The following is a 17,500-nucleotide window of genomic DNA, read 5'->3' on the forward strand; positions in this document are numbered from 1 at the left end:
CAATCTATTTAAGCCAACATATAAAGGAAAGCAACTGATCAAATACATGGATATATACTTCAGGTTTTATAACAGATCTGAATCATTGATCCTGCACCATACAGAGCCGGATTCAAAGAAACTTGCAGTGTTAACTCCAGTCATACTGTAATATAGGATCAAGCAAAAGACTCATGCAGAGCATGTTCTTACACAGGATGTTAAAGAAAACTCAGGTTCAGTCTTCTTCCCTGCATGTTGCACCAGCTCTGCATTTTAAACGATGCTTTAATTCCTTGCAAAATACTGCCACATGAAGAAGATGACAAAATATAGTAGTTTGAATTGAAAATTCTGTTCACTGCGCAAAAGCAATATGCCTGGAATTCTCAAGCAGAACATTGAGCTCATGAGTATAGATATTTAGCATCAAATTATTTAAAGGCCAGGTTACTTTTTGGCTAATGATTTGACTTTATACTTTTGCTGAATATAGAAAAACTCAGTTCTTTGTAAACTGTACTCTCAGTTCCACTTCAGTACCGGATATCTGTACAATACACATAGTATTTATACACTAAAAAAAGAAATCTTAAAACAAAGAAATGCTGACAGATAGAAGATTTATTTTCCTCATGGCAACAGAACTTTCTTCCGCTAAAAATACTTTTAAGTGATTAATGTATTTATCATATTTATATAATTTTCCATAGAGAAGTGAAAAATTCCAGTGAGTTTGAATCACTCATACTGGTTGAATATATCAGGAAAAAAATACTAAATACTGCCCAGCTCAGGCTACAATACCTCATTTCTAGTATCAACTTGTATCAAACATACATTTGCAAGGGATTCAGATATGTCCATAAGAAGTGTTTGAGCTTACTACCCTTGAACCTTTTATAGAAACCTAGTTGAAATATTTTTGAAATAAGATTTAACCATTTTTATTTTAAAGGAGAATTACAAAATTTGTAGGAACCACTTGAAAAAGAAACAGGCAAGTATTCTCAAGGAAAACAACTTAAGTCTGAAGAAGAAATTCTGACAAAGGAATAGATTCGCCTTTCAGCTAGAGTCACTAGCACAATGTCGAATTCACTCAGCTATGAACACTGGCACAAAGCTATTATGCTCAGTAACAGGTCAGTCTTTGCCATACATATGTTCTTTAGAGGAAAGATTTGCACGTTCCTTATCACTGAGCTCTCATGAGAGAGCAGAGTGCAGGCGCTGACCCACAGTTTACATGAAATATCAATGATCTCTTGAACAACAACTTTCCAAGTCACCTTTAAAAAGAAAAACATCTGCATTTGAAGCCTTTCCTCCAGCTATGTATTGCTCAGTTCTTGGTTTTCCAAAGCATTCAGGAATTGGTACAATTACACTGAAGTGACACTAGATCATGCTCAACAATTAACTTCACTAATATAGCTGATGGGTTCAAAAGTTTACTTGAATATATGTAGGGAACATCTTCTCTTGATAGTTCTCTACTCCCCACTTCATATTATAATGACTTAGCAGCACCTTCCAATACCCACACTCTGTGTTTATCAACTTTCAAGGTAACATTTGGATGCAGTTTCTTCCTTATTAATAAGGAATGAAAATAAGGGAAGTACAGGATGGCTTCAGAAAGGAGATAATGAATTTGCAGTATTTCAGCATGGACAACAAAAATTATAACCCATAAGATTATAAATTCTAAACTGATGAAAATGTCTAAAATTGCCACTTCATTGACTCAGCAACACAATTCACTTGTTGTCTTATAGTCCTTATTTTAGATCATTTACTTTGCAGTTAGACTACATCTAATCCTTCAGTGAATGCTTGAGTTAGTAAACAAAATGGGACTCTATTCTACAGAATCAGGACAGAACCATCTATTTTTGTAGTTCTCAAAGAGCAAGAAGTGTCAGAAAATTGTTAGAATAATAGAGTACATTTGAAAACAAGAAAGCTACCCTGCAAGAAATAAATTAGAAAACATATGCATGAAAGTTATACAGCTAAATCATGTATCATGATACAATCATCTCACTGCAGCAGAGAAAGGAATAAATTCTACTGGGAAGAAGAGCAACATGAAATCAACTGCCATTACACTAATGAAACAAACACTCATACCCTCAATCCACCACTAAAATAAGGTATGTTATTTTCCCTCTTCTCTACTATTCTGGTATTTTTCAGAGTCATATCTTATTTTTATGCAGTGCTTAACAAGGCAGCTCTATCGTGATTATAAGTGTCAGGAATGAGCCTCATACAAAAATATCAGCCACAGAGAAATAATTGCAATGTCTGAATTAAAAAAAATCATGATAAAGAATACTCGGAGCACCAGTCCACTTAGTCTGTTAGATTAGCCCCTAATTTCCATATAACTGATGTAATATACAATAAAAAGCAGAGTCCATAGCTAGGAGGTATTTTCAGGTCACACCAAGCACACACCAACAAGAATAGCCTATTTCCAAGCTTCCCTGTGACAGCTATGACCACATTTGTGGAGAAAAACTGCAGGAATGCAGCCACAGCCTTCCTATACCAGAGGAAGGAACCCTTGGCCTGCAACTTTAGTTTAAAAACTCATGATCCTTTGACATCACTACCTGATCTGAAACCACCTGGACTTCCCCTTGTCTCTTTAACACAGAAGAGATCTACACAGGGAAAATCCTGAAGGTTTTATTTTAGACCTGCAGTACACCATTCACTTGCTGTGCATTGCATCAAATTACAGTTTATTCTGTTCAGAGGAAGCTCAGCTGAAAAGTTCACCCCAATTGTCACCAAATTCTATGGGAGACTCTCACATGGGAGCAAACTACCACTGGCAATAGAACTACTGCCTCCCTTCTTATTACTCATCTCTTGTTTTCAAAATTTTAGTTAGCTTCTGAGGAAAATCAAAACATAAGGTGCAACAGAATAGTTAATAGATATTTAAATATTCAGGAAATATTTCCCAATAACATTAATGACCAGAGTGCAACATTTGCATCTATTTATCATACTCAATCATTAATACCATCAGAAACAAGAACAAGCTGTAGGAAATTTGAGCAACTCTCACAAAAATTTAGTACAGAAGAAACAGCATGGTGTAAAATTGTCATCCACACTTCATAATCATCATCTGCTGCACTCTCTCTTGAATTAATTTCCCCTATTTAAGCTGATACATGCCATCAGCTTCAGACCCCACTAAGAAACCTTTTTGCCTATAAGTCTATCTCAACATCTCATATGCACAAAATAGGGAGGAATGCTGCTGAGGTCACAAACTAAATGAGAATTTATTTATCAGAACAAAAAAAAAAAGAACCAGTGAAACCTCTTTCTGCTAAAGCAAATTCTTAATATTTGCTTCTATCAGTGAACACAGTTCTATTGTGCTAATTCCTTTCCTGCTCTTGCTCACAATGAAAGAGGCCCTGCTCATCCAGTAGTGTTCTCACAGTGCATAAGATCGATCTTCAGCTCTTGAATCTTTCTAGACATGTTGTGAATAGCTCTGTCTCCATTAAATTAAGGATAGAATTGTGACATGGAAGAGGAAGATAAGGCTCCTCTGGAATAGCTCAGATTCTGCCTGTCTAGCCCATAAAGATCTGGGAACATTCTTACTTCCTTTCCCATGGTCATAAACTCCGCATAGAATGTGGAACTTGTGTCAAAGGGGAAGACTGCTTAGCTAATGAGTTATGTTGCTTATCCTTATTTAAGAATTTGTCTGAATCAGATGATTGCTATCAGAAACATCCTCCCTCTGTTAAGAACTAGGGGGGTGGCTTCATCCTGTAGACATTGCCCAAGATGGGGAAAATCCTAATTTAAGACTTCCTGGAATCCTTTTCTTTGTCTTCCATATACAATCTTGGCTCTTGAGCAGTTGAGGTAAGGCCTCTCATTTTAGTGCTCAAAAGGACCAAACTCAAACTGAACTGCGTAATGACATAACAAATAAGTTGATAAAGTTTTAGGTTATGGCAAAACTGAAGGAACAATGAGACAACTATTACTAGACATTAGAAAAAACAGGCTAGAAAACACATCACAATGAATGAATAGAGAGTTAAGACTTCCTCTGACTGATTCTTCTGCTTCTGCCCATGAAACCTCATTTATCAAGACTGTCCTCTCTTGGGGTCCCTTGGCTGCCACTAGACCACAACAAAATACATAGAAAAAGCAATTGAACTCACCAAAGTTGATTGTACAAACATTCTCTTCCCTTCTGTTCCTGGGAAAGTAGCTATTAGGGATGGAAGTGTACAGGTCACTACTCCCTTTGGGACACTGAATACTAGCAAGAGAGACTGGTTTTATACTGGCAGTATACTGGCAACATTTAGTATTTGTCTGCCTTTGGATAGATTCCAGTCATTGTTCAGTTTTGAATAAGGAAGTGCTAGGGCATTGGGTATAGACAAAAATAATTTGTTATTTTATGGGCATGAGCCTACTTTTGGATTTCAGTTTTTTTTAATAAATTACAAAGATGCATCAATTTATAAAGCGTGTATCAATGACAAATGCATTCATCTGATTTCCTAATTTGTATGGGGAAAATGAAATATAAGTGTCCAAAAGTTTGTACAAAAACTAAGCCAAATCAAAGTTAAGACTGTTAGCTCATACTAGCATGAAATGGTTATTAGACTTGTCTCCAGTAATGCATCATCACTATTGGACAGATTTGCAGCTTTTTTTATTGCTCAGCCTGGTAACTCAGTGGCAGTTGGTAAAAAAAAAAATCTCTTGTATCTTCAAGAAAATATCCCTTATATATCCAAGAATAATGTTGTTAGTACTACTATTTTCTATAATTTTTTTTATTGTAGTACATAAGGAAACTTGATTTATAGCATACAGTAGCAGAAAATAAAAAGATTGTAAACTAGATATTAAACATTATATAAACAAAACAGAAAACCTATTTTATTCAGAAGTAAAAGACATTTAGAACTGAAAGACTATAGATCTAACCACATTGATAAGTATCTGTGCATCAGGGCACATAGTTCCACAATTTTTATTTAGTGTTACTTTGAAGGGCAGGCTTTTTTGCAAGAATAACAATTTTACTGCAAACTCACTGCAAAACAAAGACTCATTGGGAAATAAAATGTTCATATTCAGCTACACCTATAATATTTATAGTATCAGTTGATATGTTGCTAAACTTTTTACAAAACAGATATGATTTTGACAATAAGGAATAATATCAGGAATAATAAAAAATGATAGCTTTCCTATCACTTTCCACTTTTGCAGCTTGCAAAGAAATGTTAAATGGCACTCTTGGAAAATGTATCAAGTTATATTCTTTTCAAACTCTTCTGTTGATATTATAGAGAAAATGTACACAAACTACAGTTTTATACTTGGTATTTTTCCTTGATGACAGTAATTATGTCCACACAGTTTCCAAGGCTTAATTCTAGTGTAGGATACCTACTGACATCTTTCCATAGTGTCCTTCCTACAATCAGTACAGCAGGCTGTATAAGACCTGTTCTAACTTAAACTTTTCCACACAGCAGTTATTTTACTAACTTATCAAACAATACCTAATAAGGAGCTCTCCCTTAACTCACTGTGTGCCATAGATAAAAGTGGCAGAAATCTTGCATCAGGGTAGTATATGTGCAGTACCAGCCTTCTATACTATCTTTCCAGTCAACTTCTACATCCTGCAAGCTGACATCCCGACTAGCGCCCTGTGCCTGTCTTCATAAAGTTGGGATTCTGTTTCTTGTTGCATCTCAAGATATTTTGCAATTAGGTGGCCTAGTAAGATTGAGCTCATGTTCCCAAAAGATGAAGACACTCTCAAAGACAAGTAGCGCAATAAGTCTCTTCAGCTACAGCTGTCAGTGAACAGCATTTGATCTTCAAGAACACTGAATCATGCCACTAGTGCTGCAGGATTCATTAAAGCTTCAGACAGTTACTATTATAGTAAATGCTTAATTGCAAGCACATTTACTGTAAGCTTATGTAAACAGACAAAATAGTGACTCTACCTTCCAGGGGCTATAAACCCTTAAATGTGACAATAATTCTGCTCACTTAAACATTTCAAAATACAGCACAAAAAGACTTCCATCTCTACAGACCACAAATTTCATTCAGCTTACTGATTTTTTTTTTATTTTTAAGATATCTCCTAAATCTTTCATTCTTTACAGATTTATTGGAATAACTCAGAGGGAATGGTGACATGAGGCAATGCTGTGCACCTGTACCTCACAGCACATCTATTAAGACCTAGCACGTCATCCTGCCTGAGCAGCCAGTCTGTTCAGCCCTTTGGGACTGGCAATCAGACAATTCATGTAACTATTTCATCTTATCAAACAAAAACAAAAACTTCTGTATTCTGTAAAGAATATAGAAGTTTACAGATAATCCACATTGTTCCACAAATGATGTTGCATTTCATGTGTGAAATTTTTCTAAAAAAACTGCTTATGTAACACCTTTTAAAAATACTTCTGCCTAACTTGTAGATCATAATCAATTCTAAGCTTACTATAATGGATAGAAAACCATTACATAAAAGAGGACAGCCACTTTTAGACAAATCACACCAATTAGAGTACTTTGTTAGTTACACGCAGCCTAAGATGCTGATTCACATTTCTCTCACACAGAACTCTGTCCACTACACTAAGAGCCTACAAAGCACGTTCTTTCTGATTCCTACAGAAGAAAATGCTTTCACATTATCTGTGATAAAAATGAATTTTTGAGTTTCCATATAAGTAACAAGGAAGGAAACCTCATTCTTTCTAGTGTTTGTTTAGCAGCTAGACTTCAAACATTCTCTGAAAAGCAAACAACTCCAGGAAAGGGCAAATTGAAACACAGCAAGCACACTGAACAGATGAAAGGTTCTTAACTGCATCTACAGATTACATAACAGGTTAACAATGATGGGAACCAAACCCAAGGTTACGAATTCAAGATAAAGAAGGGAACCAGGCTCATGACAAGTACTAACTCTTTCACAGTTTTGCAGGGTTATTTTTCTTATTTTATGATGCAGTGTAGAATAAGAAATTTTTACTTTGAATACCAAGGTATCATGAAAACTCAATACCACACAGTTTATTCTTTTGATGCCTGTATAAGAAACAAATAGCAATTGGAAGCATGTGCATTTTAAGCGAATTATTATACACCAAATAAATGAGAAAGTCACTTATTGCTTTAGCCTATAACAAATGATTATCATCATGGCTCAAAATAATTCATTACCCAAAAATATTTTATGACCTTATGTCTTGGAAAAATAAAGCAAGAGCTCCCTCTATGCAACTCTGGATGTATTACTTCTCTGTAATCTGTGTTACAAGTGTTCGTCTTAGATATTAGAAGTCTTACTGTGCAAGTAAATGATGCATAGAAGAAAATAAGGAAAAGATGCAGAAAATTCTTCTCCTGTAGTAATTTTTTTCAAAAAATTGTATTATAATCTTATAATCTAGGAATGTAAACATGCTAATTCTAAATAAGTTGATACTAAAGTTCCACAGAATGTAAAAGGACAAAATTTCAGATGAATCATACCAAGTTTCTGATACACAAACACCTCTTCTTCTAAAGAAGATAAACCAAACTATTGATAAAAAAAATGAGAAAGCTGGTTACTAATGCTAATTGCAGCAGTAGAATTTATCATTCTTGGCTGACTCCCTTGCCTCTCTATCTAAAGAAAGTGTCTAACATTTTGGCTTGCCTGGGGCCACATTATTTTAATACTTTATTTAAACTTAAAAAATGCAATAAAAACCTTAAGTAGGGCCTTGTTTTTGTGAATCAACTGCATTACTACCTGGTTTAATTGAAGTGTTTGCAATTCCCAGTGAGTTCTCAAGGTGTTTGTCAGAGTTTCTTGACAAAATTTTACTGTTTCCTCTACTTCGTCCTTGAAAACATACTGCCAACACCCATTATATGAATGAGGTGATTATGAATCCTGAAATGGATTCTGAATTTCAAAACAGTAAATAAGGCTGCATGGCTTTCTCTGCAATTCACAGAAATGTTTAGCTAGTGTACCAAAATGCATGATTTTATTTGTTATAATACAGCAAGTCCAAATTATAAGTTGCATTTTTAACAGCACTATGGTATGAAGCAGCACAAGTAAGTCCATCTTCACCTTAAAGACGCATATTTAACTCATTTAAATGAGAAGTCAAATTCATCAAAAACTTCAGCACAAATTTTTTTCTTGAGTCCATTTCTCAAATCAAAATCTTTTCAGAATTTTACCCCAAGTTAGCCACCTTACTTCAGAAAAGAAGATTGTCCCCATAATCAACTTCCATACTTTTTTACATACTAAGAGACTCCTGGAACAGGCAGCACCAACTCCTTGGATTTTATGAAATTCACAGCTTTGATGACGATTTGCATAACATTATCCACTTCAAGCTCCCATGCATAATTCATTGATGTAAGATGCAGTGATACTTCATCAAATTAAAACTGCCAGCAGTAATTGCATCATCTTTCATTAATTTTAGAAGTCCCCATTTTTACCAACCATCACTGGGGCACCACAAGTAGCTATATCAGATTTACTGACGCAGGATAAAGAAAAAGCACTTCAGTGCATTTTTCCTGTTTCATACAAATCAAGATATATAGTCAGGTGTTTCAGTGGCAGCAAAGAAGCCATTTTCACAATTAAACTATCAATACCTCCACTAAAAAAGGCAAGCTGAGCCATAACTGTAGTAACAGTATTCTCACGTACTACCAAAGCATAACATTTGAAATTAGCGGAATTACTCCACAAATATCTTCCCACAGCTTTTCCTGTTTCACCAACAGTCCCGTGAGAGAAGCTGGATTTTAGAATAACCTTTATTTTAAAAAAAAGGCAAATTATATCTGCCACACCACACATTTAATAAACTAACAATGAGTAAATTATGATTTTCCTTGCAATCAAATGTGTGACCACCTAGTTTTTATAGTAGAGTTCATTTGAGTTTCATAACTTCAAGAAAATATTTTGTTGAGATATAGACTTTTCAGCTCTGCTATTTTGTCTTCTCAAACAAATCCTTGATATTCAATGAAACTGGCAGCATATTTTTGCATGTTTTCATATTGTGATCCTTAAAAACAGCCTAATTCCCTTACAAATCAAGAATAGTATCATTTTATTTGTTTCCAATATTTTCCTGTCTTTCATTGAATTCCTTCAGCAACAATTTTTCTCATATTGCTTTCTTCTGAGATTACACTAGGTGAGTTAAAGCATTATCAGCAGTCACTACATTTTACAGCTTACATGCACTTGCGCTGCTTGTTGAGTAACACATGAGTGTGTGTGATGGGCACAAGGGATGGATTTAGCATTGTGCTGCGCAACTCCTTTGTACTGGTTTCAGCTGAGACAACAGAGCATCAATACTTTGTTGCTGAGTGATGGGTTGCATGCCTGGGTCAGAGTGAGTTAGGCTGCTCAGCAGGGAAGAACAGTGCATTCTTTTCCTCATGAAAAAGAATCAGTAATATATTACGGTAGTGAGCACTGCTAGCATGTAGATACTATAGATATTATTTACTGCCTTAAAACTATACAAAATGATTCCAATTTCCATTGTGTTTTCTGAATAAGACAGTCATCTCTCACCTATCTTTTCAATACAAACAAATCTATTTCAAATTTAAGGTGGAAAATTATCTTCCACCTTGAAGTTTATGTCAAAGCTATTTTAAATTTTAACAAACTCTGGGGCTGATAGCATTAATGATACAAGTCACTACAACATTGCAATAAGTAAGTCTTACTGTTAGAATTGAGGTTTCCTTTTCTTCTCATCAGTGGAGAGGTTGATCAGTATTTTCCATAGAGCTATGAAAAGGAGTACACCATGCTTATAGCTTATTAACATCACAAATCCCTTCCTCATATTCCAGGGAAAGCAAAAACTTCTTAACCCCAGAACTCTTAACTGGTTATCTAACTGAAATACTGCCACAACACCAAAGTTTACTCAGGTGCAACACTTCAATAACAAAACAGTGCCCTGGTCAAACTAAGCTGCCAAGATGCTTACAACCTAACCTGGGAAGAGATCATCCAAGACTACTCTCAAGACTTGCAGACACAGGACACACTGGAAGGAGTGCTTTGAAAATCTTAAGATTTATTTACCATAAGATTAATTATACCCAGCCTGGATGATCTGATTACAGACCCCTTGCATTCTATAAAACATATTCCTCTTGAAGAATGAACTGTGTTTAGCTAGGTATCTTTAGACCTAACAAATGTCATATGCAGATCTTTATATCACCAGTTACTGCAGAGGTATCAGTGTGTCTGATTTATACTATTAAGTAGCTCTGAAAATTTCTAAGTTTACACACTCCAACTACTGAATGTTGGCTCAGTAACTACTCATCTGAATAACCCATTTCTACTGTAGAGTTTTTCCTAAACAACTAATATGTAATGGGAACAACAATGGAGAAATACTAATCTAGATGGTACTGATAACTTTGGAGACATAACTAAGAAATTATAATCCAAATATAGACTCATAAGGCATGACACAGGTATGACTGCAAGACAGGTGGGCATGTGACTGAAAAATATAATATGGCTAGTGTTAATAATTTGGTAGAGAACAATGCAAGTTCTCCAGTAATTCTGTGTACACTTTTGGGTTGCTTAAGCCTATGTAATTATATCTTTACTCCTTTTGTAAGACTAATTAAATTAAATTTACTCATGATGTAATCACACAGTTATTCAGGCAGACAGGTCTAAAAAAAGAAAAGTATTCCCAAGCAATTGTAGAAGTGTGGGGAGGAACATAGCTGAATCTTCCCTGGTTGCCAGAACAGTAGGAGGCAGACCATTGGCACCTACTTGACATTAGAGAAAGTGGCCTTTCATTAAAAAATAAATTATTTTCTTCAATGTCTAAAATCATATACCAAGAAATTCAGATAATGAAACTTTTAGAAGAAATGTATTGTGCTAATTTGTTTTTATTGAAGGACACCTTCATAATGAACTGTATCTTTTGTTCCTGTTTAAATAGGAGTCAGGCAACACCAGTGTGAGTTTACATTCATAACTCCTTTCTGAAAAGATAATTTGACATGTCCTCCTTTTTCTCACTTAGCTGCACATTCAGCATTAGTTGCAAAGACCATTTACTGTGCTTTCCCCCTCTAAAGTGTCCACGCATGCAATGTCTCATGATAAATACCCATTTGTAAACAAAATAGTGATTCATTATTACAGCTGAAGGGCACCATTTCACCTGGATGTAAATTCACCATTTTTTAATACCTCACAGCTTGATGCTTGAAATCTCATTGAGCACTCTGAAAGCTTTGGTGACACAGACCGATGTTCCAAACGATTAACAACTGGAAGTTAGCATTAACTAGAAGAAGTGAGCCAAATTCATCCCTACTGTAAACCTAATAAAGTCAAGGGAGGTAACCTAGGGTTCTATTTATTGCTGACAATGTATCCGACCTTTTTTCTTGCTCTGAACTAATTCTATGAGTCTAGCTATACTGCATTAACTACTCTGTAGAAAATAAATTGAAGCAGAGTTCTGCTGTTTTTCTTTCTTATGTAGGTCCTATACACTATTAACGTGCCTCCTCAGAACAGTTTCAGAAAAATTAGTCTGTGAGCATTCTGTTAGAGCTCAGATGGAGACAACCACTTTGCAGCTGTTAATTATCCTGCCACCTGAGATACTGAGATGTGGTAGCTGCTCATACATGTATTTCCACTCTTAAGTACTGTCAAATAGCCTTCAGTAAAATCCTCACTTTGTTACTCTCTTGAGTTATGGATCAACAGTCTTAGTGCATCCCTACATAACCCAGAAATCAACTAATCAACAAGGCATCATTTGAATTCAAGTTGAATCAGAATTGTCTCAAGAAAGAAAATCTATGGACTTAAAGACTGTAATCACAATCTCATTATCACCTTTTCTGTCAATCTCTTGACACTACATTATATTAACCTCAACATTTATTCTACTTTTTTGTCAGCCATGAATGTTAACAGCAGACAGCATACATGTATACCTATTACTAGAAAAATATAGCGAAGTATATGACTACTTCCGCATACCCAGAATAACTAAGTCTTAACCTTAAAGATATATGTAGCTCACATACTAGGTATGTTATTTTCAAACTCAGTGAACTGAGCCATATTAGCACAGAAACTAAAATTTCCAGTATAGGATATGCTGTACAAAAGCACTATTTTTGTCTTACACATTGCTTCTACTTCAAACAAAAAGTTGCAATTAAAATACATTCTTAGTTTGCACTGGGAATACAGAAAAAAAGACAGTATAAAACATGTTATGCCATTTTATAGACAGTAATAATAAAAACACTGCCAAAGCAATTGAGTTCACCAATTACTGATGAGACTCAGAAGAAGCTCTTTAACAGATGATTCCAGCATCAAAATGATACCTTGCCTGACCTGATTACAATGACCCTGAGAATCCATTATTTGATTCAACGATCAACAGATCAACACCTCTTCAGTAGTCCTACAACAAGGAAATTACTGCAATAGATTTTCCTTTCACACAGCAGCTGGTAAATACATTTACAGCCCAAGACCCTTACAACAAAGTTGCATTACTTTAATCTTGTGTTCACAACCAATAGGGTTGTACCAACATATCAAGCATAAGCCAACAAATGCAAATCTTATTTTCTTTGCCTTTTTATAAGCTACTATCCTTGCAGTGAGATGTAATCACTAAAAGTTGACATGACCATTAGCATATTGAATATTTCTATTGCTGCACCCCAGTAAATTACCATTGACTGTAAATTTACTTCAACAATCTTCCTTTGACAGCTGTTATTCATTGTTCTTAGATAACCTCTAACCCACAATGCACTATTTAGTATTCATTATTCTTATTAATGATGAAACTTGAGATTCATTAAACAAGACATCCTTCCAAAAGAAGCACTGAGTTCCAGAATAATAATTCACCACAAAAAGTGAGAGCTTCAGCAGCTAGGACCGCAATTAGCTCCAGAATAAAAATAAAGTAGATGAAAATACATATTAGGCTTGGAAATACCGAAGGTTAAATGAATATTGTTTTAACATAATATCCAGTATCTACTTGCCTCATGTAGGTTTTTTGTTTGCTTTCTTTTTAGGAGTCTTCAAATCTAGGATCATGCTAATACTACTCTGCATCTATAAAATTTGCTTCATCCAAACAATAGCCACTCAACTCACAAAACATATACAACACATGATAGCAAAGACGACCTATTTTTGCAAAAAATACTCTGAGACAACAATTAAACATTTCCTGTCAAGGAAATGCAACTTCAGATCATTACAAGATTGAGAGTTACATTGTATGGTGGTTTTGGTTTCTCTTTTAATTGTATACACCTTCCATGTTCACTAATTTTCATAAAGAATTGAGAAGAGCTCAAGTTAGTTATTCATAACCCAGGTACCTTGCATTGGAATTATTCATTTTTGCTACCCAGCACAGTATCTTATGACTGAACAGATATTTTCTCTTTAAAATATGTACATTTAAGTATTTTTAATCAAATTAAATTTTTAACTTCTATTAATGTAAGTCAGGAGCAGCTAATTGAAATTAATGAACCTCTGGCATAAAATTGGCATAAGAAAAACAAGACCCTTGATTCTCAAATACTTCTAAACATAAAGTCATTCCATTTGGGCTGGATCACAAGAGACAGCAAACCATTGAAAAACTGTGTCTAGTAACAACTTTTAATAACAGTGTTCATCCCAGACAACATTGAAATTGAACACGTCTTAAGCTGCTGACCTCACAAGACATATGCTTGATTTTTAGGACTGCTGCAGCTAACTACACTTCTGTGTACCTTAAATGGCCTTATACAAAAACTGGCATATAACAAAGGAGTTTCATTTTTCTTTTGAAATGAAATTTAAAATGCAAATTAGACTACATTGGTGATTGAATAGATTGATACAAAACATGATAAAAATCACAAAACTGATGATACAACATTAAATTGATAGGGAATTAAAGTTTAATTAATGAAAAAAACAACCATGACTTTCCACAGAAGTGATAAGTTTTGATTTCTTCCTTGGTCACCAAACATGCACCTAAAGCCAAAGAAATCCTACCTTGTAGAGCTGTTATTTCACCCAAGCTGATGAATGTTTAATTGAAAACAAAACACTTTGAATGCACAAGCAATAAAGTTACTGATTTAGATCTGACTGCAGACAAGGAAAAACTGCTTTTCCCAAATTATTTTCTCAATATCAGTCAACGCTTTAAGTCCACATATCTTCTAGACCAGCTAGGATCTTAAAGTTATTCTTGTACAATACCTGACAGTTTAATTAATGGTCTGCTTAGCCTCTCTTCCAGAGGAAGAATGAAAGTGTTAACTAAGAATAATTCAAGCAGTAATCCCATGGTGCCTTGGCAGAAACTTCTCCTCACAACATAATTCATCATATCTTTTTTGGAAGATACTGCTGATGCAAAAGGAGACTGCCTACCCACTTAGCTGTGTTAAGCACAGGGAGCATATTACACTAGTTACAGAAAAACTGACTTTATTTGCTACTTAATGCAAGTGGAGTGTGTTCACAAAGTTTTGGAGAAGAACTCAGTCTTTTGGTTCTCCACACGTGAGAGACAGTTCTGCAAACAGATTGCTGTAAATACTCAGGATGACAATTCACAGAATCAGATCACCTTTTGAAAAGTAGCAGTGATTAATTACCTGAGATAGGAACTCTGAGCTAAAAAGACAATTCAACTTCCGGAGGAAAACAAGCTATTTTTCTCCTAATGCTCCCAAGCAAAAACAGACTGAAAGTGACTTAGAAGAAGTCAGCTTTCCCTGAATCTGAGGGCAAAGTATCTGAACTACTTTGGACAGAGGCTTCTACAGATGGAGAATTCTCAAGATAATTTTTTTCCCAAATAATCACACAGGTAATGTTCTTATGTGGTATATATGATTCATCCCTTCCCCCCCAAACTAGTTGTTTGCCTCTCTTCCTATAGCCTACTGTCATATCTTGTTGACATAGTTTTCTTCTATGTTAAATCAAAAGCAAGATCTTTCACCCTTTGGGTGAAATAAAGCTATAAAGTAAGACTTTATTTTATGCAGTTCATTTTCTTCCTCATTGATTCTACTTAATAGTAGAAAATATTAATATTTTCCTAGTACTCCAGTGTGCAAAACATTTTATAGTGCTCACCCTTTCATTCAGCATTTTACAGTTTTTTTTCCCTTGTACATAACCTGCAGTCATACTATTGGAGATGGTTAGGAGAACAGTTAACTGCTTTTTAACTCCTTCACCTGAGATGGGCCACATTCTATTACACAAAATTCCAGTCATTTATGAAGTCCACAAGGGAACTCAAAGCACAGGTTGAAATACAGTAAAATAGTTCAACATAACCATAGGCAACAGGAATATGTAATTCCTTGTATTGCAGTATTACCAGCTATTACTCTGAAGAAATGTATTCAAAAAGCAAGACTTTTTAAGCTTTCCAGTACTCCTGTCAAGCATCTTCTACATGTTATACACTGCCAAATAACACTGCTGCCAAAGAACATTTTCTCCAAAAATCATAAGAAAATTTATTACACAAAAACCCACCTGTTATTGCCAAAGCAACCAAATCCACAATCCTATATTGATAGCTCTCTGCCAATATAGATTATAAATAGTATTTCAGTATCAGAAGGAGAAAAAAGCTGAAGCATATGCAAAACAAAATTTGAAATTCAGTTATGTGGCATGAAGAATCTCACACGGAATTCAAAAATAGCCAAAGAAATGTGGCTGACAAGCAGTGCGGATCTCAAAAGCACAGAAACACAGACTGGAAGAGACCTTGGAATCCACCCAGTCCAATCTGCTCCAAGCAAGGCCCAATCACAAGCAAAAGCTGTTCCCTGGCATCTTCCATCCTTGGAGAATATTCCAGAGGATGTTTCACACACACCCTGGAAAACTCATTTATGTGCTTAGCTTCTCTTTGCTATTTTTTAATAATTTTTCTTATATACAGTCAAAATTTCCTTTGCTGAGCATGCTGAGTTGTTCCTTTTCCTTTTGCTGTACACCTCTCTGAAGAGCCATCCTTAATAAGTCCCCCTTTCCTTAAGTGAAAACAAAGGAAGTAGTGTAGAGAGCCCTGCCCTTCTCTTCTAAGTAAGTCCTGCTCTCAGCCTCAGGCCATTGTGTACTCCAGCCCCACAAACACACTGGTAGAGGTCAGTTGGGCTCTCTCTAGTTTGTCAATATTCCATTTAGTGAGGAATCCAAATCCACAGATGTGGTCCAGATAGTTTTGTGCCTTTTAGACAAAGATAAATAATTCCCCTTGACCTCATGACTATGCTCCTTCCAATGCAGCATCAAATACAGATGGCCATCCCTACCAGAAGCACACAGCTGGCTCACTTTCTGTGACTTATCACACTTTTGTAAATCACATCCTGCAGAGCTGTTCCTCCAGTCTAGAGCTGCTCAGAAATTAAGTTACAAGACTTGATTTTAAAAAAGAAGGTTCCTTGCAAGCCACTCTTCTGCTTAAGTTTCCTCAATGCTACAAAATACCCAACACAAATACTACACAACCAACCACTTGGACATCTGGCAAGCCATCTAGTCTCTTGCTCATAGGGTGAAAGGAAAGATGATTAATAAATGCATAAATGGAAGGCATCTAGTTTAATTTAAAGACATCATTTGAGAACCTATGAATGTCAGAGATTTGAAGGGATTTCTGATAGAAAAGAGAATCATCTATGCTCCAACAGAACAGCTGTTAAGGAATTCCCATAACAACAGTTACTTTTAATTACACAAATAACTGTGAAGCCTTATTAGTTTCATATCAATAATGCAGCCTTGATTCACAAGGTACTGAAGAGATAATCCTCAGCTTTTTTTTCTTTTTTGCCAAGGCCATTTTGTGAGCAGCAGCAATTTAAATCCTAATGCCAGTTCACACGGTTTGGGTTTGTTTTTTCCTTCTGAACTTGAAAAAACACATATAATGGAAAACATTCTCACAAAAGCCCTTAAAAAAATGCTACCAATGATTACACTGAAAAATAACATCTGATGCTATTGGTGTTACCAGACTAAAAGCATCAGTATCTATAGTTGGTGTATTTTACTAAAAGATTTACTAAAGGGGTTAGCTATAGTAATTTTGAAGACCAGCCAGTGAAAAAGCTCATTTTATTTTCTGCTTTTCCTGCTTCTCTCTATAATTGAACAGGGGCTTCTGACTGCTTAATGTTTATTTATTCCTCATTTTCTGAGAACATGATTAGTTTGTAAAGATAACTGAAGATCACTGCTATTCCTTTTAAGCCTCAAATCTTGAGGCTGATTAAAATGGAAAGCTACATACATGTAGGCAGTAGATAAAGGCTTGCAGTA

This window comes from Cyrtonyx montezumae, unplaced genomic scaffold (genome assembly GCF_038088225.1).
Source record: "Cyrtonyx montezumae isolate F1298 unplaced genomic scaffold, pur_monq_1.0 scaffold_2, whole genome shotgun sequence".
In the NCBI taxonomy this organism is placed as follows: Eukaryota; Metazoa; Chordata; class Aves; order Galliformes; family Odontophoridae; genus Cyrtonyx; species Cyrtonyx montezumae.